General features: G+C 46.6%; 1 protein-coding gene across 3 annotated transcripts in view; it reads left to right on the forward strand.

Annotated features, from left to right (window-relative positions):
* PALM2AKAP2 (PALM2 and AKAP2 fusion) overlaps window positions 1-23,562 on the forward strand; it is a 503,483-nt gene that overhangs the window by 383,923 nt on the left and 95,998 nt on the right. Inside the window, exon 1 of one of the 3 annotated variants that reach the window (XM_047700795.1) lies at window positions 9,726-9,887. The exons of the other annotated variants lie outside the window; for them this stretch is intronic. The gene's annotated coding sequence lies outside the window, so the exon portion shown is untranslated. Of the gene's footprint in view, window positions 1-9,725; window positions 9,888-23,562 lie in introns of those variants that run through there. 3 annotated transcript variants of the gene reach the window in all.

Here is a 23,562-nt window from a genome sequence, read left to right on the forward strand (position 1 = left end):
CCGCTTTACCCATTTCTGTGATCTGTCAGAATAACAGGCTTCTTAAGGTATTTGAGTGTGCAGTGCCTGCTCCTAAAATTAACCAGGCAGCAGTCTAAAAAGAAAGAGAAAGAGGGAAGGGGGGTGGTTGGGGAGGATGGGAGAGAGGGACTGAGGGAGGGAGGAGAGCAAGTAAGGAGGAGAGGAGAAGGGGAGGGAGCTGTGGAGAAGCCTTTGACCTGAGCTGGTGTAGAGTGTGCACGGAGAACATGGCTCTGTGTATTTAGTTGACTTTACCATTAGCTATTGTGGCTTTGAAAGTGATTTTACACTGGCCACGGGTCTCATCCCAACAGAAGCTTTAAATATGCCGTCGAAGCAGCGATCGGCATTCTCCATATTTAAAAGATCTTAACACTTTGGAATCTTAGTGGCAGCTTAGGTGAGTAAGTAACTTTGTGCATCACATAAACTTAAAACACCTTCCAATATAGCTCATCTTCTTTGGTGAACTTAGCACTAGGATAAGGAATTTCATGTGTTCCGTGTTGTAGAAGGAAAAAGCCTACTTTCTCACTGGATAGTTCTCAATATTAAAACATTTGATGAGGGGCACCTGGGTGGCTCAGTGGATTAAAGCCTCTGCCTTCAGCTCAGGTCATGATCCCAGGGTCCTGGGATCGAGCCCCGCATCGGGCTCTCTGCTCAGCAGGGAGCCTGCTTCCTTCTCTCTCTCTGCCTGCCTCTCTGCCTACTTGTGATCTCTGTCTGTCAAATAAATAAATAAAATCTTAAAAATAAATAAATAAAACATTTGATGAGTCAGAAACTGCTGGGAAAATTACCTCTGTGATAATCAGAATTATTTAAGATATCAAAATGTAGTCTTTCTCTGCCCCTAATGGTACTGAAGAGCCTTAGGATTCTTTCCATAAATGAACAAACAGCCTCTGAACAGAAGTTCAAAGGGAGGGGCGCCTAGGTGGCTCGGTGGGTTAAAGCCTCTGCCTTCAGCTCAGGTCATGACCCCGGGGTCTTGGGATCGAGCCCCGCACCTGGCTCTCTGCTCAGCGGAGAGCCTGCTTCTCCCCCTCTCTCTGCCTACCTCTCTGCCTGCTTGTGATTTCTGTCAAATGAATGAATAAAAATCTTAAAAAAAAAAAAAAAAGGAAGTTCAAAGGGAAACTTGGGAATTCCTGGGAAAATGTTACAGTCCCATTTTGTGAAAAATTAAAAATAACAGCACCTGGGTCACTCAGTCAGTTAAGCATCTGACTCTTGGTTTTAGCTCTGGTTGTGATCTCAGGGTCATGGGTTCAAGCCCCGAGTCGGGTTCCAAGCTCAGCACAAAGTCTGCTTGAGATTCTCTCTCCCTCTCCCCTCTGCTCATGCTCTCTCTCTCTCTCAAATAAATAAATAAATCTTTAAGAAAAAAAAAAACCTAAAAGATAACTCTCCATCTTACCTAAAATTGAAAAGGAATCGAACAGCTCTGGAAAGACAGGTAGTTTAGCATTTCAAACACAGATCATTAATGAGAAGCAAATCCACTGAGTTTACTCAGCGAAGACTGTCCTGGGCATTGGGGGCACTGTTTCCCAGCATCCTGTGAACGCACTGTGCACGGCTCCAGTATATTGGGCATATTTTCTGTTTTTCAATGCCATGCTTTAAAAATGACCTCATTTCATGCTTTGTCTCCAGTAGGGCATAAACTCTGGAATGTTAAGTAAATTTTTTTGAAGTAATGGCTATACCCAATGTGGGGCTTGAACTCATGACCCTGAGACCTACAAACCCAGCCAGGTATCCCTAGTAGGTTTTTAAAATGATTCACTTGAGTCGCTCAGTGGGTTAAGCCTTTGCCTTTGGCTCAGGTTGTGATCTCACTTCCCATACCAGGGGATTCTGTCCTCTGTGCCCTCTTCCTTCCCCACCTGCCTTTCCCCTCCACCAATAGAGTTTTTCCTTCCACCCTTCCCAACACAGGGCGTCCCACATTGTTGCTTTTCGTTGAAGATTTTAGTTTGGAATACTGTATGACATTCTCTCTCGGCTACCGTGTAATGGTATATCACAACGGACCATCTGGATGATTCAATCTCAGTTTGTCCTTGGAGAGAAGTCAGGGTCCAACTGCAAGGTGGGACCAAAGAAAGACGGTGAGATGGGCAAAATTTGCTTTGGTTTTAGAATGTTTCATTTGCAGGCTTCCTAAAGGTCTTTTGAAACAAGAGTCTCAAACAGCAGGCAGGAATGTAATCAAGTCACCATTTCCTTGTGTTAGAAAGTTTGGCAAAGGAGAGGCCAAGTGTGAGGATGCAGGAAAAGGAAATAAATGTGGAATAGGCAGGGAAGGAACTCAGTGGGGGCACAGGAAGCCAGAGACCCTGGAGAAGGGAAGGAAAGGCAGGCATTTCTAACGAGGCCAAGAATGAGAGTAAACATGGTCTAAGAGCCAAGTGTTCTCATATGACACGGTCCCTATCTCTGTGTCCACGAGCTCTCTCCTTCTCCAGCCTAAGGACTGTGTCCACCCCAGGTGCCTCCCAAACCAGGCTGGGTAACAGAATCATGTGGAAAACTTAAACAAATACAGATTCCTGGGCCTCAGGGAAACAAAGCCCCAGTTTTTTCTCGGAGCTACTCTTGATGTGAGCTTGCTTGGGAAATAGTGATCTGCAGGCTTTAGAGCTGACTACCACTTAGCAACCAGGTCTGACCTTAGAGAAGAGTTGGCTTTTGAGAAGGGTATTTTTGATTTGATAAAACACAACGATAAGTCCAAACAAATTGTCCATTGACTGACCCATGTCAGTCTTATGTGTTGGACATTCAAAAAGTTGGTGGTTAAAATGTACTGTGGATGGGTCATCCCTTCTATGAAAAATCCTCACTATCTAGAGAGATGCCCTTTTTGCCTTTAAATGAGAATCAGGGGTCAGTGGAGAAATGTCTTAAGTGGGAAGCCATAGACATTCAAAACATCCGGAAGAACAAGGTAAAACCACTATTTGGTTTAGAAAGCAAGCAAATGACCTGTGTGAATCCCAGGAGTTAGTTGATTGGCTGTTCCAAGTCCTACAGCCAGCAGGGATAAATTGTTCTTTTTTACTTAAAGTAAAATTATTTGAACCCCTACTCACAAATTAGAAGATGTCCAGTGCCCGCCCCATATTTTTTTTTTTAAAGATTTTATTTACTTGACACACAGAGAGAGATCACAAGTAGGCAGATAGGCAGCAGAGAGAGAGGAAGGGAAGCAGGCTCCCTGCTGAGCAGAGAGACTGATGTGGGGCTCGATCCCAGGACCCTGAGGTCATGACCTGAGCTGAAGGCAGAGGCTTAACCCACCGAGCCACCCAGGCATCCCCCACCCCATTATTTTTATGGGCTCTTAACTCAAGTGATTAACTCAAATGGTGTGGGGCAGTGGGGGTGGGGTGGTCATTAGTTCTTCTGGTCATTCCTTGTTCTGATTTCTTATTTTGTCTGACGTCTTCATCTCGCATCCATCTTGTCTGATATTTACCCTGTAACAAGCCTCATACAAGCCTCTTGCCTTTGGTTCTCCAAACAAACGCTGTTTTAAAAGATCTGCAGGTTACGGAAATACTTATATCACGACACAGCATGGCAAACAACTTTAAAAGTATATATTAAATATTCTCTTTCTTTTTGGCCTTACTGGTGATCAGGAATTTTTCATCCACTGACTTCTCCCCACCACCCCAACCTATCATCTGATTCCTTAGATTTTATAAGTTTCTGAATTCCCAAAAGGAATTGCACTTGAGCACTGTATGAACATTTTTTATCCCAAGAGATAGCTCCAAATTGTCTTCTGAATTTACCAATTTATTAATGTCAGTATATATTCCCATCAACAAAGTACAACAGGCACTTATTTTCATCATTCCCTCACCAAAAAGAAATAAAATTTGTATTTTATGTATTTGCCAATTTCATAGACAAAATATATCATCCCTATATTTTTGCTTGCATGTCTTTAATTATGAAGAATTTGAGCATATTTTTTGAGTTCCATGGCCTATTATACTTATTCATCTATAAACTATTAAGTTTTTTTTTTTCTTTTGGGTATTTAGTGATTCTCTTCAGTTTTCTTGTTGATTTGTAAGAACTCTTCACATATTAGAATAGTAACTCATTGTTATGTATGTTGCAAATACTTCCCCCTGTTTGTTTCTTCTCTTAGATTTTCAGTGGTACATCTGGTCCCGTAGAGATGCCCTTGGGATTGGGATCCTTCCTAACTTCCCAAAGGCTTTACCTTTTGCTTGGTGGGAAAGCTGTACAGATCTAGGGCTGTTGTTTAAAGCGGGGCCAGCCTTTTTGGTGTTGGTTTTGTTTCCTTTGCCCTGCCCCCTCCCCCACCTCTTCCTTCTCCTCTTCCTTTTTCTTAGCAAAATTTTATTTTTGGTGAGACACATTTAACATATGAGGATTACACCCAGCTGATGTTTTTGATGTCTCTCCTTGCTAGAAGGAGGAAGTAGCAGATTCTCGTTTATGATGGGCCAGTCTTGGGCCCTCGTTTGGGTTTGCAAATCATCTCTCTGAGCCACTCACAAGTCTTTTTTTCAACTTCTGCTCTTCTCTAGGGTTGGAGGCATGTCACTATTGATAGACCATTATTTGCTGGGTTTGGTTCCTTTTGCTCAGTTTGGGAAGAAAGAAGAGGTTTTGTTAAATTGTGTCTAAGCTGACTTCTTTCCCAGACACTAACATTTACTTTTAGTGTTTCTCTCTTTCTTTCTTTTTTATTTTTTAAGATTTTATTTATTTATTGGACAGAGAGATCACAAGTAGGCAGAGAGGCAGGCAGAGAGGGGACGGGGGAAACAGGCTCCCCGCCGAGCAGAGAGCCGAGTGTGGGGCTCGATCCCAGGACCCCAAGATCACGACCTGAGCCAAAGGCAGAAGCCTAACCCACTGAGCCACCCAGGAGCCCACTTTTGGTGTTTCTTTAGTGTATATTGTATTTCTTGGGTTCTGTGGAGACCACTCTTGGTCAGGGCACAGTTTAAAGTGGGCCAGCAGCATGGCAGATGCAAAAGGAGCAGAAATGTACATTAGGTCATAGCAAAAGAAATCCTGAATTCTCCTGTTAAGCAACATTTCCAAAACATTTTGTGTCCTAGATGGTGTAGGGCCTTTGGGAACATTTAACATTTGGACATCCCAGCTAGATTTTTTTACCCCGCAACATTAATAGCCCTTTCTTTGCTTCAAACGTGCTTCTAAAGTGCATCTAGGGGACACGTGGTGGCTCCTTTGGTTAAGCATCTGTCTTTGGCTCAGGTCATGATCTCGGGGTCCTGAGATCATCTCCCATCAGGCTCCTTGCTCAGGGGGGGAGTCTGCTTCTCCCTCTGCCTGTGCTTCCCCTGCTTGTGCTCTTTCTCTCTCTCTGACAAATAAATAAAATCTTCAAAAAAAAAAAAAAGTGCATCTAGGAGACTAAATGGGCTTCTTTCATAAAATATTCTCAGCTCTAGGGGCGCCTGGGTGGCTCAGTGGGTTAAGCCGCTGCCTTCGGCTCAGGTCATGATCTCGGAGTCCTGGGATCGAGTCCCGCATCGGGCTCTCTGCTCAGCGGGGAGCCTGCTTCCTCCTGTCTCTCTGCCTGCCTCTCTGCCTGCTTGTGATCTCTCTCTGTCAAATAAATAAATAAAAATTAAAAAAAATATTCTCAGCTCTAATAATCATTCTCATGGGGCGCCTGGGTGGCTCAGTGGATTAAGCTGCTGCCTTTGGCTCAGGTCATGATCTCAGGGTCCTGGGATCGAGCCGCACATCGGGCTCTCTGCTCAGCGGGGAGCCTGCTTCCCCCCCCCTCTCTGCCTGCCTCTCTGCCTACTTGTAATCTCTCTCTCTGTCTAACAAATAAATAAAATCTTTTTAAAAAAATCATTCTCATGTTAAGAGATATATGATGTGATGTACCCATAAGAATATTATGGGTGTATTCTTACATACCCATAAGAATGTCCTGGGTGATGGGGTACCTGGGTGGCTCATTCGGTTAAGCCTCCAACTCTTGATTTATGCTCAGGTCATGATCTCAGGGTTGTGCATCAGGATCTGCCCTCAGCATGGGGCCTGCTTAAGATTCTCTCTCTCCCTCTCCCTCTGCTCTTACCCCCACTCACACCCATGGGCTTTCTCTCTTTCTCTCTCTCAAAAAAAAAAAAAAAAGTGCTAGGTGGTAAAGCCAGCTTTTCCCATCTCTAGGATTTCTCATACTTTCATGTTCTTATGCTCACCTAGCAGCTGTTAAAAGTTTACCTAGCAGGATGCCTGAGTGGCTCAGTTGGTTAAGTGTCTGTCTTCAGCTCAAGTCATGATCCCAGAGGACTAGGATCCAGTCCTGCATCCAGCTCCCTGCTTACCGGGGAGCCTGCTTCTCCCTCAGCCTGCTGTTCCTGTGCTTGTGCTCTCTCTCTCTCTCTCTCTCTATTTCTGATAAACAAATAAAATCTTAAAAAAAAAAAAAAAAAGTTTTCCTAGCCATGCCCCCATAGGTTCAGACTTAGTAGGTAAAGGTGGGGCCCGGGAATCTGCATTTTGGTAACTGTAGTGATTCTCATGTCTGTGATTCTTAGTACAGTCTTCGAGTCTAGGGCCAGATTCGCAGCCTCAGCCCTGTTGACATTTGGGATACGATAATCCTTTGTCCCTGGGGGTACTGTTTAGCAATGTCCCAGGCCTTACCTATTAGATATCAGTATATCTTTATAACATTATAACATTATAACTATCACAAAATCTCCCCCATTGTAACAATTGTAACATTGTTATAACAATCAAAAATACATCAGTCAAAAATATCTGCAGACATTCCCAACATGTCCTCTGGGTGGTCAAATCACCTTTGACTGAAAACCACTGACTGAGTGGGAAATAAATGAGAAAATGTTAATTAGGAACAGTTTTTACTTTCACATGCAGACATTCATACCCGTGATTTCACTGAACAAATTAAACAAATATTTCTGAGAAGCTGGCATGTAACAAGTGTTTTTATATTAAAAAGTGTTTAATCATGTCTACTTCTTTAACACCTTATAAGATGGAAGGAAAGGAAATTTTCTTCTAAATTAATATCTATAGGGTGCCTGGGTGGCTCAATGGGTTAAGCCTCTGCCTTCGGCTCAGGTCATGATCTCGGGGTTCTGGGATTGAGTCCCGCATCGGGCCTCTCTGCTCAGCAGGGAGCCTGCTTCCTCTCTCTCTCTGCCTGTCTCTCTGCCTACTTGTGATCTCTCTCTCTCTCTGTCTAATAAATAAATAAAATCTTTAAAAAAAAATAAATTAATATCTATATTGAACATGGACTTTTCCTAAATTAATATTCCCAATAGTTGTCTGGAGGATAGACCAGAACTTTAAAATTAACAGAATAACAGAAAATTAATATTAATTTTATATTTATTTATATTTATATATTTATATTATTTATATTAATTTAATGTTAATCAGTATTAAAAGTAATATTAAATTAAAATTAATATTAACATTGGGGCTCCTGGGTGGCGCAGTCAGCTAAGCATCTGACTCTTGGTTTCAGCTCAGGTTGTGATCTCAGGGTTGTGAGATGAGCCCCAGGTTGGGCCCTGTGCTCGGTACAGAGTTTGCTTAAGATTCTCTCTCCCTCTCCCTCTGCCCCTGCCGCCTGTGCACACGCTTTCTCTCTCTCTCTAAAATAAATAAATAGAAATCTTTTTAAAAAATAACATTAACACTGACATCGCTTTAGGAAAGATGTAATTCAGCTGGTGTGACTTGCCGTACTCTAATAATGAAACAAATTTGATTGATAAACTTTACATTTATTCAAATTTAGAAACATAAGAGTCATGACGCACCTGCCATGTTACGGTTTCTAAAACCTCACCTCTGCTGTCAGTTAAGAATCTTTCCTTTGAGAGTCTGTGGTCCATATAATAAATAACTCTACCCAAACACCCTCAGTTCGGTGTGAGTTTTTCATGTGTTACTAAAATGGTAAAAATAGAGCCTGATGTAGGGTACTCAGATATTTAACTCCTTAAGTCAGGGACTGGAGGAGCTACAAGGAAGGAAGGCAAGAGGGAGGGAAAGAAAGGAAGGAAGGAGGAGTGAAGGAAGAAGGAAAGAAAGAATGAAGGGAGGGAGAGGGAAGGAGGGTAAGAAAGGAGAGATGGAAGGAAAAAGAAGGGGAGAGAGAGAACAGGAATTGATTGAGGAAGCTCTGTAATCTCAGACCACAGATCAGTAAATTCTATTGAAATTCAAGAGTGGAGACCTACCAGAAGGCTGGTGAAACAATTCCCATATGGCAAGAAAAAGAAGCCTATTGACATTCAGGAACCCTGTGGAGAACAACGGAGAACAATGGACGTCTCCATTTTGGACTTTAGCCCTTCCCCCAGCAGAGGTGTGACTAAAGCTCAAGACTGGAAAGATGCCTTTTCTCTGGAGGTTCTGTTGTCAACGTGTCATTAGCGTGGACAGGCTTTCTGAGCAGTTCCCGATGATCATTTCTTTGTATGGGAGATGGAGGGCCTTTGTTGATTAGCAAAGAAGAACCGGACCAGCAGAGTCTGGCAGCACAACTGACCCTTGGGGAGGACCCCAGGACCTTGGCCAGGGTTTCAGAAAGCAGGCCTACCTAGAATGGAAACTCAAAGGAGAGTGAGGGGCTCTGACTTGCAAAGCTGGAGAGAGAATAAACAGGAAACTGAAAACCCCCATCATTCCCAATGGAAAGTTGAATTCAAGAAACCTGGCTTTTTATTATTTTCCTCTGCAGAGATGGAGCAGAGGAAGATAAGTGCTCGCTTTTTAAACGTGCTGTGTTCTGTGTGGGGTGTTTTCTGTGCGTGTCCTCTGAGGATTTCTAGACAGTCCCTTCTCAAAGGGTCATTAACATTATTTAAATATTCATGGTGGGGGAGGGGATTACAGACTGAAATTTCAGACCGCTGGAGAGTGAGGGACGGCTGGCCACCAGCCTAATGGAGCCCCACCTTGTGTATCAGCTGCCTCCTTCCCCACCGCTGGCTTTGTTAACTCACGCGCTGTGACACCAGGCCGCCGGCTGCCACAATGGGGAGGGCAGCCTGAGGGCTCTGGCTAGCCGGAGCGCCAGAAACATCCCTGTCCACACCTCGGCCTCTGGGCCATATCGGGGAGAGCGCCAAAACACAGGGAGACCTCATCCCTGTCACCAAGACAGACTTCCTCACCGCGGCCAGCGGTGGAACTTCCCCGGGGATCATCGTCGTCGTGCTGGGTAAGAAATGAAGGATCGCTCCCACCCCGGGCAGGAGGAGCTCAGCGGCTTCTGGCATCGCGAGCGCGCACCGGCACCCACACGGTTCCACCTACCCACACACACACATGTGTACACCAACATGCGTACGCCTGTGCACACGCCGACACGCCCACCCGCACGCTGACCCAGGTCCACATCCCCAGACACAGAGCCCTCTCCCCAGCTAGGAATCACACGGCTTCCCTGGCCCGGTGCCTCTATTCATCCACCCTCCATCCCTCCAGTCTATCCATTCATTCATTCCGTGGTTTCTCAGTTTGTGCTTGGATTCCACCAAAGCCACAGAGAGGTGTGGGTGGATGGGGAGGGCACGTGGAAGCGGAGGGGCGGCCCGCGGGCGCCGGGCGCGGGGAGGGGCGGGGAGGAGGCGGGCTCCGGCGGCCAGCGGGCGGTGCTCTCAGCCCTCCAGCTCGCGGGGCGCCGGCTTCTCCAGGCAGACGCGCTTCCCCCGCTCCGGGGCTGCCGCTCGTCTTCGCCGGAGCCTGTCGGACGCCCCAGCCGGGAGGCAGGGGCTGAGCGGGAGCGGAGCTCGAGGACTGCGTCCCCCGGGATCCCGCGCCCAGAGGTGGGTGGCCCAGGCTGGGGGTGCGGTGACCCCGGACACCGCATCCCCAAAGAGCCCTCCTGATGTAGGGGTTCAGGCGTGGTGGGAGGAGGGTGGCCTGGGAGGGGCTGCTGATCTGGGGTGTCCTCAGAAGGATCGCGGACTTTAAAAGGATTTTATGGCCTTGCTTAGAGGAGCGTGTGCTGGGAGGGGGCCTGGCTGGAAAGGGCTGTGGCCATGTGGCTTTGAATTCCTAGGTTTGGGGGAGGGCCGAGCCTTTGGCTGCTTTATTCAGTACTTAGTTGTATGTGCTTTGAATAATAAACTTAGGGCTCTTTCCCCTGCCGCCCCCCCCCCCCCACGGGCGCGCGCGGGCTGTAGAGGAAAAGCGAGGAGTATCTAACGGCCGGCCGTGGCCGCCCCTCCGGAACCGGGAGCAGCAGAGGATGGAGCCACCGGTTCAGCTCCCGAGGAAGACAGGAGTCCTTAGATGGCAGCGCTGGGGGTTTGGGGAACTCAGGGGGTGCGCCGGGAGCCCGAGGCCAGGGAGGGCCAGCTCCCGGACCTGCCGGAGCCCTGCAGACTAGATTTGCGAGCTGCGTTCCGGAGACCATGCGCGGACAGAGAGGGCACCCTTCCTGGGCGGGGATGGAGGGGTACGCGCTGAGCCTGAGGCTGAGACCCCGGCTGCTAGGATCCGGTATTTTATCCTGGATAAAGCCGAGGGTTCGTCTCTTTGGGCCCTTTGTGGAGACACTTTGGGGAGTGGGATGTGTGGATCGTGCTGGTGAGCTCTGAGCAAACGGTGCCGGTAATGGGGGCGGGGGAGGGGTGGGGTAAGCATGCCCTCAGAGAGGAGAGCGAGGAGATCCTGGTGGCCCTGAGCAATTCTGGAGAAACATAGTGGGGGACGGGGGACTGAATGGAAGTCCGTGAGCCCCGGAACCTGCGGAGGAAGGCCGGGGTGGGCAGGGGAGACTTGAGGGCTAAGGGCGGCTGCATACAGTGGGGAGCAGGATGGGCTAGACAGGCAGCCTGTTACTGAGCTCCCTGCCCTCAGGACAGACATCTCGAGCCCTGGGGAGCTCTCCCTAATCCTTAAAAAGGGGGCGTCCTGTAGAGGGAGTTCACTCATTTGGAGAGAGGGTGGGTTGTGGCTTCAAGCCAGTTTCCCGCGTGGGGTGGCATTGGTTTGGCTCCCAGAGGCTGTGTGGTCAGACTTGGACAAATCTGCACCCTTCTCTGTAGCAGTTTTAAATGCAGCGCCCATAATTTGGGCAAGCTTCCTTCCCCACTCTTAAGTGTACTTACCTTTGAAAAAAGTGCGCACACAAATATACCTATACGTCTATCTCTCTATGGTACATCTTTGAATCCGCGGAGCAAATTCCCAGGGGAAGCAACCTGCCCTCTTAACGTGTTCACTGGCATCTGGGGGGCCACCGCCCACCATTGTAATCGCAGGAGATCTGTTTCCTCTGTTCTGTTCTAATTAAAGAGTGAGTTCACTTAAGCATCACACTTTTCTTCCTGGAAACGGTCCTAATTTAATTAAACATTCTCTCTCCCAGCCTGACAGCATCCCCAATATTCATCAATAAAATTTCAGAATAGCATGTCTAGAAATGATGGCTATCTCTGAAGGAGTTTCCTCTGTTGCGTTAAACATACAGCCCTTAAGAACTAAGACTTGCCCTAACACACCTTCCAAACAGCTGTCCATGGCCAGCTTTCTCCTGCCCAGTTTTGACACAGGCTCTTTGCTCCGAGGATAGCTTCTCCTTTGAATAAGTGTCCCATTGGGTTATGTAGGTCCTGCAGTTATTTTGGGCTGCTCTAATAAAATGAGCCAAGAGCCAAGAAAAATGGGTCTTGCAGTTCCTTCCGTGGTGGACTGCATGCAGTTAGGTGCTGACATGTTTCTCTGGTGGTGAGAAGAAGAAGAAATTCACTTCAGTGTCTTTCTGAGATGCTGAGGTGCTGGTGTGAGAGGGTGGCCAGGCTCTGAGGTGGGAACAGGCATTTTGAAATATCCATTGTTTCATCATTCTGGCATGACAGTTGGCTGTCTCTGGCAGTTGGCAGATCTCTGCCTGCAGAGTTTAGGGTAGTGTGGTCAGAGATCATTTCACTTCCATTAGTGGCTCATTCTGACTCAGAAGCCTCGGGATCTCAGGGTAATAAGATGAAGCAGGTTGTCTTAACATGGTATCAAGTAAGGGGAAAAATGATCCCTTGGTTGTTTTATTCTGAAACTTCCCTATTTTAGTATGGAATTAACTATTAAATATTACTTTAAGAAATGCTAACACCGGGGCACCTGGGTGTCTCAGTGGTTAAGCCTCTGCCTTCGGCTCAGGTCATGATCTCAGGGTCCTGGGATCGAGCGAGTCCCGCATCGGGCTTTCCCCTCTGCAGGGAGCCTGCTTCTTCCTCTCTCTCTCTCTGCTTGCCTCTCTGCCCGCTTGTGATCTCTCTCTCTGTAAAATAAATAAAATCTTTTAAAAAAAAAAAAAAAGAAAGAAATGCTAACACCTTCGACTTTCTGCTTAATTAGGAGAATTGTTGTCTAGGTAGCATTGACTCCTAAAGCTCCCATCTCTCGGATTTCTATCACGGATGTCATTACAAGTCTCTACTTATTAAGATAATGAGAGATGTTTCAAGTAAGAATGAAGTCAAATTTGGGTGGAGGTTATGTTGAGGAATTTAAACAATTGAAACAGGAGCGTGTTGAAAGTTACTTCTAAAGACCACAGGGGTGATGGTGTAGTTCCAGTCTTTAATTTTATGCATGTCTCATCGCTGGTAGAACTGGTGATCAATCTTGAAGTAGCCTGTGGAATGACTGCTCTTTGATCATGAGAAACAGGAGTCATCCTTTGTTTAGGTTATTGGTCAGGGATCCTGTACCAACTATTGGAAACTTGAACCGATTAATTCATGTACTTATCAGGTTTAACAGTTTTAGTAAGTTCTGCCAGGAAATGGCGTCATTTTCTTTATACTGTGTAAACTCTACACCGATGGATAGATTTCTCTGTGAAGCCAAAATAGCTTAAGGTTGGGGGTTCCTCATTGGCACCAGCCTTACCCATCAGCACGTTGAGTTGCTTGGGCCCTAGGGTTTTGGTGCCTCCATGATCCATGGTGATGAGATCCAGGCTCTTGGTAAGAGAATCCCTTTCTAAGAACATCTGTGACTACTGTTTAGTTTTGGACCTTTGCCCTTCAAACATGTTTTTCAAGAATGTATTATTATTGGAAAGTTGAAATCATCTCTCTTCCGATAGGAAATCTATGATTTTTCTCAGGGAGAAATTATAGATTTTGCCTATGTGATTTTTAGTCACACCTGATGAACTAGGATACTTAAGAAATGAAGTACTCTAAGTAATATACGTTTAAACCTAAGTTTTAAAAATTTGTTTCAACTGTTGCTGATACAAAGCGTGTTTCTAAGATATAAAGAATGGTTATCTTGCCCCTGACTGCTCTTTGCCTTGATGAGTTTACTGTGGTGAACATATGGTTGTCCTTCCGTCAACAGTTTAGGACTTTGTAGTCTCCGTGTGATGTCAGCAGAAATACAAATTATGATTTATGGGAGTGCAGAAGTGTCATTGTGGAATCCACTCCAGGACAGCCCCTGGAGACTGGCTTTTGAGGAAACAATCCCACCATAAATATCATTTCTGTTCTTTGCCCCGCTGTCTGGAAAATTGAGTGCCAGGAGAATGAATTAATCATGAGTTTTCCTTTGCCTACAGTAACAACAAGATGTGCTTTCTCCAGGTTTCGGCCCAGGGTTCTTTTCACCTGTTGAAGTGAATTCTTCAACAAGAGAGAACAGACCCTTTGGGAGAAGGGCCTGAGGTTCTCCTCGGGCCCACCTACCTCTTTCCCGTGTAGTGTTTGTCTCTAAAATCTAGGTATACCTGTACTGCCAGGCCTTGTGGGATACCTTCGAGTGGGATCAGGGACATGTAACTGGTATTGTTCCCGTCTCGGTGGGAGTCTCCGAGTGGCCTGATGGACCATGCCAGTGGAAAGGGGGACCTGCGCAGGCAGAATGCTGCCCGTTTCCTTATCCAGGCGGAAGACAGGGTAAGGTGATGGAGTGTCCCTCAAGTGGGTTTGAGAAATTGGGTGTTTTTGTTTGGCCTTTTAAGTCTTGGGGGATATGTATCCTGGGTGAGGGGGTCATAGTATAAATGCCAGGGAAGCCGGGGGAGTGGCAGGACTCAGTGAGGAATGTATGTCACTGTCCTTTGGCCCCTTCCTTTCCTAGCTCCTTTGGTTGGTTTTGATGTTTGAGCGGAGCAGCCCGAGTGAGCAGAGCCGAATACACAGATGCTGTAATGCCCTGGTAATCGGGAACCTCGGCGGGGCCAAAACACATTCGTGCCTCCGTCAAGTTCTCTGTAAGATCTTGGGCATGTCACGGAATTGGAATCTTCGTTCCTTCCCATCTCAAAACGGGGATGCCAAAACCTGCCTATTTGAAAACTTGTGCTGAATGAGAGAACATATGGAAGCACCTTGCCTGTGTTGTGTATCTCCCCAAATTGGTTGTTTTCCTAAGTTAACAAAGTCTCCTTTCATCTTTTTTTTTTTAAGATTTATTTAGTTAGTTAGTTATTGACATCATCTTCAAACACACAACATGGGGCTCGAACTCACAACCCCGAGATCAAGAGTCGCATGCTCCACCAACTGAGCCAGAGAGGTGCCCTGAAATCTCTTCTCATCTTTAAGGTGGATGCAAATGAACGGTTTTTAAAGTGTAATTTATAAAATTTCAGCAATTGTATCGCAGGCTGGCTGTTCATCGCTCACACTGATCAGATGGCAGAGCTTTGGGCACAAAGATTCTCCACCTGACCTCACCTCCACCCTCCAACCCCCTTTCGACTTGGGGGGGTCTGGCTGACACCCTTCTCTCTTCACCCTCAAACCGCTTGGGCTCCGGAGGCTTTTTCCATTTTTTCTTCCATTTTGCTTCCTCTTTATGCTTTGAGTCAAGTCAGAAATGGCTCCTCGTTGGGCAAATGGACCCAAATTGTCAGGAGCCTAATCCTGGGCTTTAAGCTCACTCAGTGACCCATAATATGATGGATGTCAGTGAGACTCCCTTCCGTAACTCCTACAAGGTTCTTTGCTGGCTCTAATGAGTTTACTCGGTCACTAAGATGGGAACAGGGATTAATGTATTAAGTAAAGAGTTGCAGTTCGGGTTAAAATTAAAAAGGTTCTCAGAAAAGCCCGAGAAGCCTGGTTAATCTAGTCCGTTTATGTCTTACCATTTAACTTTACAGATTTGCAGATCTCGATGCGGGGATGAATTATTAAGCGGCACCATGGTGGGGTGGCCACAACAGAAACATTAATTTTGAGGGAATTTGTGGGCATTGCAAATCATTCTTTTATACAAAGACATGTAAAATGTTTTCTCCACCTCTGGTCCAAAGTTCTCCAGCAGATCCTCTGTGCCACCCAGCCCTGGGGGCTCAGCTAGGATGAGCCTGTACCTTTAAGGAAGTGAGTCGGTTAGAAATAACTGGGGATTTACAGGCAACATGATTTAAAAAGCAGAATATTGTAGCTCCTGACCCTGTTTGTGATGCCTCTGTGAAGTTTCTTTTTTAGTCACTATCTGCAGTGGGGGAAGTCCCCCCCACCCCCTTAAAATGTCCAAGTAAGTCCAGTGACCTCCCACTGTCTCAACTCTAGTCCTACACTGAAGACCCAGTGTCCGGGGAATCTGCCTTGTTCCCTGGGGCAGCCTATCGAGACAGGCAGTCTGGCCACGCCAATGTCTATGGAGGGATTCCTAGGCTTTGGCATGGATAGTCAGCATCCCCCATTTGAGAGGAGCCTGGATACCGCCTTTTGTTTCTTTGGGTTTTTTTGTTTTTGTTTTTTCTAGATACTGCCTTTTAAACCAGCTCTCCTGGTGATGTCAAATAAAGCCTGAGCACTTAATGCCCCAGGACACAAGCCTGCAGTGGATCCAAGTCCCTCCCCAGGGTCCCCCCCACCCCCCGCCCCGCCAAGTGCACCTGCCCAACCCCGGCTGTAACTTAGGAGAGATGGGCATGTGCCCTGGACCGGGTCCCCAGAGCCGTTCTGAGATCAGTTGATCTGCCCTGACTTGCCTGTCTCGGGTCTTGCCAGTTTTTGCTGCTCCCACCCAGAGGTGGTTCTGGAAATACTTGGAAAGGTCTGTGGATCCTACTTGAGCTTTCTGCCCAGTGGAGTCCCTACACTCCTTATCTGCTCTATAGGCTTGGAGAGAAATCTAGTCAATACATAAAGATAAATAAATGCTGGTCCAGAAACATTAGCCTCCCTTTGAACTACCCATGGGTGTATCTTACTGCTTCCCTTGTGCTTTGCTGAGGGGGCCTCGAGGACGGCTCTTACAGGGCCCGCTCAGCAGTGATGCGGGAGCCGTTTTTCCTGGGGTGTCACCGGAGGCCGGCCTAGAGGTTTCTGCATGGAGCTTAGAGTGCCCTGGGTTTGTAAGGTGTAGAGAAACTGCCCAGGACTTCCGGTTTTTAGTTCTTTGTTAGAAGAGTGTGTGTGAGGACCTGACACCCACTACGCTGAGCACCGGAAAGAGAAGGGGTTCCTAGGAAGGCATCCTCTCTGTAGCCCATGGCCTTCGCAGGATGTGCCTAGTGAACCTGTGGGGCCAGGACTGAGCCAGTGTCCTGTAGCAGACCCCCTGGGGGGAAAGTCCTACTGGTGGGCAGGGAAGGGGGGAGGGGACACTAGTTGCTGCTCCCCTCCCCCACTGCCGCCCCTTTAGTTGCCTCAAATGCAAAGCTCTGTGGGGCCTACCTGAGCCCCACACCTGGGTGAAGTGTGTGTAGAAGGTTCTAGGAAGGCCCAACCACATTTTCCTGTAGGCGGTTAACTGACTGCTCTCAGCCCCTGTCCCTGACCTGATTGGCTCACGTGATCACGATGTCATTTGCTCAGGGGCATAATGCAGAAACGCTTTGTTTGGAGCAGGGCCTCATGTAAATTTTGCGATACAGCCTGTAAACAGAGAAAGAAACCCATTGTCTAGCCCTTTTTATGTAAGGGGTTAGGGGGAATGCCCAAGGAATACATATTAATTTTCTAGAAAGTTCAAGTGCTTCACAGCCCTAAATTCAAAAAGCTCTCTCTGTATGTGTATTAAAATCGAGGACTGTGTGCCGTGTGCCGTGTGCCGTGTGATTCCAAGGCTATATTTAGCCTGGCAAATTAATGTTTTGCATTAGAACATTTTATCCTTGCAAAGGGATTTAAAAAAAAAAAAGGCAGGAATTCTCCTCTGACACAATTCCAGATGAGCAGAAGCCATTCATTTGGGGAGGAAAATGATCAAACTGTATTGGAAACTTAGATCATATCCAAGGCACTTGTGATTATCCATATTTGGGATCATTTTTCCTTTAGAAGAAAGCTCAATTTGGTGTTTCACACAGCACAGAGATGGGCCCTGAGTGTGGGAGGCATTGCTTTTGCATGAAATCACAATGTGTACATTGTTTTTAAAATATTCTTTTCATCATATGCTTCATTATCAAAACAATTCACAGCCTCTGAAGGATGACGGATGTTATAGTATCACCAGCATAGAGGGTATAAAATAGAAGAAGGAGAAGGGAGGAAACCCCTCCCTCTCCAATCACTGTTGAGAATGGAATTTCATTTTCTCTTCTAGGGAATTCCCTGCAATCCCCAGGGACACCTTGATCTTGAGGTTTCTAGGCATGGTGCTGGTGCTGGGAGGAGCTCTGAGGGAAGGGAAAGGGAATTAACATTTTTTTCCTTAAGATTTTATTTATTTATTTGACAGAGATTGCAAGTAGTCAGAGAGGCAGACAGAGTGAGAGGAGGAAGCAGGTTCCCTGCTGAGCAGAGAGCCTGATGTGGGGCTCTATCCCAGGACCCTGAGACCATGACCTGAGCGGAAGGCAGAGGCCTTAACCCACTGAGCCACCCAGGAGCCCCAGGGAATTAACATTTTTTGAGTGCCAGATGCTAAACTGGTTGCTTTATCTCCACAACATCTCTTTATCCTTAGAATCACCATCATGTTTCTAACGAGGATACTGATGTGCTCAGAGGCTGTGGAATCAGCCCAGGGGTCCCACAGCTGCACAGGGTCCTACCCAGCTCCTGTCCATTTCTAAACCAGGGCTATGGGCCCTTGCTGTTCAAAGTGTAGTTGGAGACCCACAGCATTGGCATCATTCAGGAGCTCCTTGAAACTAGAGAACCCTGAGCCCATCCTAGACCCACTGAAGCAGAATCGGCATTTTAACGAAATCCTCAGAAATTCGTATGCACATGACAGTGTGAGACTCCCTTACCCAACTAGTAGGGAGGAAGGTTTGGCAGTTAACACTCTGCAAACCAGCCAAGCTTCAAGACGGGCGAGATTGGTCTGTGAGTGGGAAAGGTTCTACTAGGATCTAGTGGACTGTACTAACAGCCTGCAGAGCTCAGCACAGCTCCCCCACGAGGAAGAATTACCCTGCCCAGAATGTCCATACCTAGAATTCACATCCTGTATGTGTTTCCGTAGCTTCAGATGTATGCAACTCTCTAGCAAAATCTTAAGTGAGATGATACAAATTGCAGTGCGGTATGCAAATGTGGTTCTTTTCACTGGGACTTGAAAAGCGACAGAGAGTTTAAATTGCAGCATGAAAGATTTCTGTCTGAATTTTGAGAGCATCTGGCTAAGGTACCCAGGAGGCAGTGGAAATGCTTCTGAGCCCAGTACCGAATTGACCCCATCACTCCCTCCCACAACCCATCCTGCCTGGGAACAGTGCCTTTCCTTTCTTTGGTTTACTCCCCAAACTTGTCCAGGCCTCTGTCCTATTTTTCAGCTCCCAAGCAAGCTGCGTTGGTCAGCTGTGCCACCTCGAGCCTGGGGGAGAAAAGGGGAAAAGTGGAGGCCACCTTCCTTCTGTTTTTCCTCTCTGCCCCCTGGGATCCGTGCCTCTACCTCTTTCCTCTGTAGCTCCTTTGGCTCTACTCCACTCACTGCCCAACACCCATCCCCTGTCCCTTCCTCCTTCTCTCTCTTTAGATTCTGGCCCGGAACATCTGGAACTCTCTCCCCTCCAGCTCCTCGGTCTCTCTCCTTCCTTTTCTCTCTTTCTTTTGTAAACAGAACATCAATGGGAATCACAGAATCACGACTGGGAAGTGAAACCAGCACGCTCAGTGTATATTAAAGGGGGGGGGAGTTTTGAAGGGAAATGATATCCACAGAGAGACCCCGTCATCCCCCTTCCGTTGTGAGAGTCTCCTCAACATTGCTGCAGACGTCTGTACCTACTTTCTTGTTTTACTCCGACTCAGCTTATTTTTTCTTGAGCTCTACCCTTTGCAAACAGAGTTTGTTCAAGGTTCTGTGGCATTTTCCAACCTTCTTTGACGGCTGGTATTATAACCTTCATTTCCCATACTTTTTAATAACCATTATCCATGGAGTAGAATGTTCTCAGTAAGCTTTAGAACCAAACTGGTTTCATAACCAAGGCATTCGAAGGAAAAGAACACTTTTCCATACCTTCTGGGTACCCACTTTTCATAACCATTGTTATTCCTTGCAAATGAAAGGTGGGGCCATGAACGTGGTGGGGGCGTTGGGGAGTGGCTGGCAGGTGGTGCAGAACTTCCAGCTCCAGCCCTGGGATCCAGAGGTGGGGGAAGGGAGGGGGCGGAAGAAGCCAGATCGCTGGGCATCTGGCCAGAGAGGACTGTATCTTCCCAGGGGAAGCCCGTGTTTTTCCAGCGGACCAGCTGATCTGCTCCAGAGGGCTTTAAACTGGAAGGTGGGGAATTCCGGGGCGGGGGGAGAGTGGGAGTCAGGGCAGGTGCTACGGAGGATTATCAGTCTTGTCACCAAAAGGTCGATTTGTCACCTGGTATTTGCTTCCTCGTTGTTGTTTTGAGAGAATGATTGGGAAATCCGTGATAGAAATAATTTTGTCTTTAACATCCACTCTAAAGGTGTGTAAATGAGAGGAAGCAAACCTTAAAGGCGTTTGTCCCCTGAAGTATCACTCCTCCCTCCAATCCACACCCTCTAAGTGCATTGTCACATCTCAGGAACTCCTCAAGGGTCCTCTTGGGCTTGATAACGTAGGCCACCTCTGACAATTCCACTGAACTCTCTGTGCCGCAAATGATACTTTCCCAAAATTGGCCGGGAAACACGCAAGCAAAAATTATTGCGCAATACACAAAACTTCTTACACTCTACTGCAAATACTTGAACAAATACAAAGTAACAATTCCTGTGGCTTTATAAAGAATGGATCCAAACCAAGGGCGGAGTTTATATGAACAGAGGAAGACCTAATACAGTATGTGTACAATTGGATAAAACCTTGAACCTTTAACATGGGTTTGTTTGCAATCACAAAATTCTGATTGAGCTTTTTTCAGAAGAGTATAACGTTGAAAAGTTCAAGTTTTTATATTTCTTTTGGGAGTTCAGGCTTCCCCAAGAGCAGAGAGCTTTACTCTGAGAGCAAAGTAGATTTAAGCTGCTTTTGATAATGACTGTTTAGTGAAAAGTTGGGCCCTCTTTCAAGGGCCATGTAGATATTGTCATCTTTGACCTTTGTAACTCCTGTTGGGGAAGATGCCATTATTATTTTTTGTTGTTGCAGATGAAGAAACTGAGATACCATGGTTTAGGACAAGAGCATATAGCTAGTAGCAAAGCTGGATTTGAATATAGCTTGGCTTTTTACAGTCTCTTAATCGTTACCCTCTTTATTCTGCCTGTTTAGTGCTTACTACAAGCTAAGATAGCCCTGTCCTTTTCCTGTGGTTGAAGTTATAAATCTCAGTCCGTAAACAAAGGCTTGCAAAAAAAAATTTTATTTAATTACATAAATTAACTTAATTTTGTCTTTGAGCCCTCAACCTGTCCAGCTAACAGAAAATTTAACTCCAGTCATTTGGGGGGATAGTCCCACCCTGTGATTATATCTAAAATTTAAAGGTTTAGAAGGTGCTAGGTTGTGGGAAGGAGGCCATCCTGACACCGATCTGCACTGTTTTAGCTGTGATTTCCTGTCATGCGTCTACATGGCTTTTGACTGTTTCTATCCACATGGTCAAGATTGAAGCTGCTGGTCCTTATGGGCGCACAGGGATCCTTGGCGAGTCTGTGAACTTGGGGCCTGGAGCCTCCTCTATGAGGTCTTGCCAGTTCCCCTAGGAACTTCCAGGGAACAGAGCAAAACACCCAGGGCTGGAGGGAGAAAGGACCCTCTCTAAAATGCCTTGCATAATCTTATTGATGACTTAGATTTTTACAAAAGCCAGGATTTTCGACTCCTTGACACCAGATCCCCAAAGCAAGCATTTAAATTAAAAAGCCTGGCTGCCTGCCTAAGGAGGAGAGAAAGTAAAAGGAGAAGACATTAAGATCTCAAAAATGTTTGGGGAGTACAATGATGGTTGCCAGGGCCTGGGGGAAGGGGAGAATGAATTAGTGTTGAAGACGTAGAGTTTCAGGTTTGCAGGATGAGAAGGGTTCTGTGGACAGATGGTGGTGATGGTCGCACAACTCTGTGGACATTCTTAGTGTCCACAGGACTGTGCACTTAAGAATGGTTAAGTGGTACATTTTGTGTGATATATATTTTACCGCAATAAAAAAGCATAGTCATCCATGCAGAAATTTTATTTTCTTGATATAAACTTTGACTCATTAAAAAATAGTAAAACTGCCCATAGAGACCAAACTGATGTTTGTTCCGAGGGGAAGTGGGGGGATGGGCGGCACAGGTGATGGGGATGAAGGAGGGCACTTCTGATGAACCCCGGGTGACGTATGGAAGTGCTGAATCCTGTGTTGTACACCTGAATCCAATACGACACTGTATGTGAACTCTCCTGGAATTAAAATAAAAGCCTAGTTAAAAAGCAGTAAAAAGATAAATCCAAATGACAGAAATAAAAAGTTAATTTGTCGCCCTCCAAAAAGAAGTTCATGACAAACGATTTTTGAATACCAAAGGAGAAAAGCAGAGTTGAATTCTCCGGTGGTGGATGGGTTTACTTTCCTTGGGGAAGTGCCCGTCTCGTCTGACCTCTGAGACCAGTCTGGGTCTTGGACACAGAGGCCCTAAACACCCAGGGGGGGACTGGCCCAGAGAGCGTTTGAGGTCCCCAGGGTGTCCATTCCCTCGAAGCGTACTCCATGGGACAAGCCTGGGTGGTTAATGGTGGCCTCACTGGAGGCCACAGGGCTCTGATTTGAAGAAAAGGACGTGAGTTGAGCCGTGTTTTCCCTGTCCAGGCAGCTCTCTGTCCCTGGGATGAGGGCGCTCCTTAAACGCCAGCCCTCTGTCATCAAAGGAATCCCAAGCTGTCCCATTTCTGAATATTGTTTCCTTTGCAGATTAACTCTGGCTTGTCACATTTCCAAGGTGGAAACTACCTTTCCCCTTTATGTTTTTACCCCGGTGGCTCCATGACAAGGGAGATGATGGATGCCCAGACTTGCCTTCTGGCAGTCGGAGCGTCAGCCATCTGGGCCCTTACACCAGTCCGGCCCCTGAGACAGGAAGAGGTGCCCGCTGAGGTCTCCAAGCCATTCCCCCTTGGAGTTTGCTCTCTGCTCATGCTTCCACGGTGGTCAGAAAGGGCATGTTCCGAGAGCGACCTGCGTGTTGCTAGGCTGTGGAAACACATTGGTGGAAGCCCTGAATGGCTTGTCCTTGAAGTGAACTTCAGGGCCATACCAGCGGGATGACTCCCTGGTGGGGGTGGGGGGCAGCTCCCTGACACCCGAGACAGCGGCCAGACTCCGGCCAACCAGCAGCCCACACAGGGATGTCGAAGCATTTCTGTGATGGGCACTCCTCCTGCCCTTGTTTGTTTTTAATTTTAACTGTGGCAAAATGCTTAGAACATAAAGTGTACCATCTTAATGGATTTTAAATGCACAGTTTAGTATCATTAAGTAGATTTGCATTGTCATGATATCAGCACCCACAGAACTTTCCCATCCTGCAAAATTGAAACTCTTTTCTCATTAAACACTAACCCCATTTTCTCCCTTTCCAAAAGCCCTTGGCAGCCATGTTCTACTTTCTGGCTCTATTAGTTTGCCTATTGAGGTACCTTGTGTCAGTGGAATTGTTCAGTATTTGTCCTTTTTTTTTTTTGACTAGCTGTTTTACTTAGCAACTTTCATCCCTGTTATAGCATGTGTCAGAATTTCTTTCCTCTTTAATATTCATGAGTCCTTTTCCTTTGCATGTAGATACCACACTTTGTATGTCTGTTTACCCCTCGATGGACCCTTGGGCTGCTTCTTCCTTTTGTCTCACCCTTGTTTTTGAGCAGAGTGATCGATCTGTGAGGTCCTCAGGAGATCACAAGAAATCCCCAGTCCCTGCTTTCAAGGGATTTACTATCCCTAGCGAGTGCCAAAGCGCAAACACAGGAAGAGTCAATCACGGGGAAAGTTGTAGACGAGGAGGCATCCTTTCAAGATGGGTCATGAGAGCTCGGGTGTGGATTTGCAGCATGGACAGTTTGGAGAGACTCTACTTCACAGTAAGGACTCCTGAGTTCTGAGCCCAAGTTCCAATCTGGCTTCGTCACTTGCTATCCAGGTTGCCTTGGAGTAAGGTTCAGCTGTGGAAGCTTC

Source organism: Lutra lutra, chromosome 13 (assembly GCF_902655055.1).
Source record: "Lutra lutra chromosome 13, mLutLut1.2, whole genome shotgun sequence".
Classification (NCBI taxonomy): domain Eukaryota; kingdom Metazoa; phylum Chordata; class Mammalia; order Carnivora; family Mustelidae; genus Lutra; species Lutra lutra.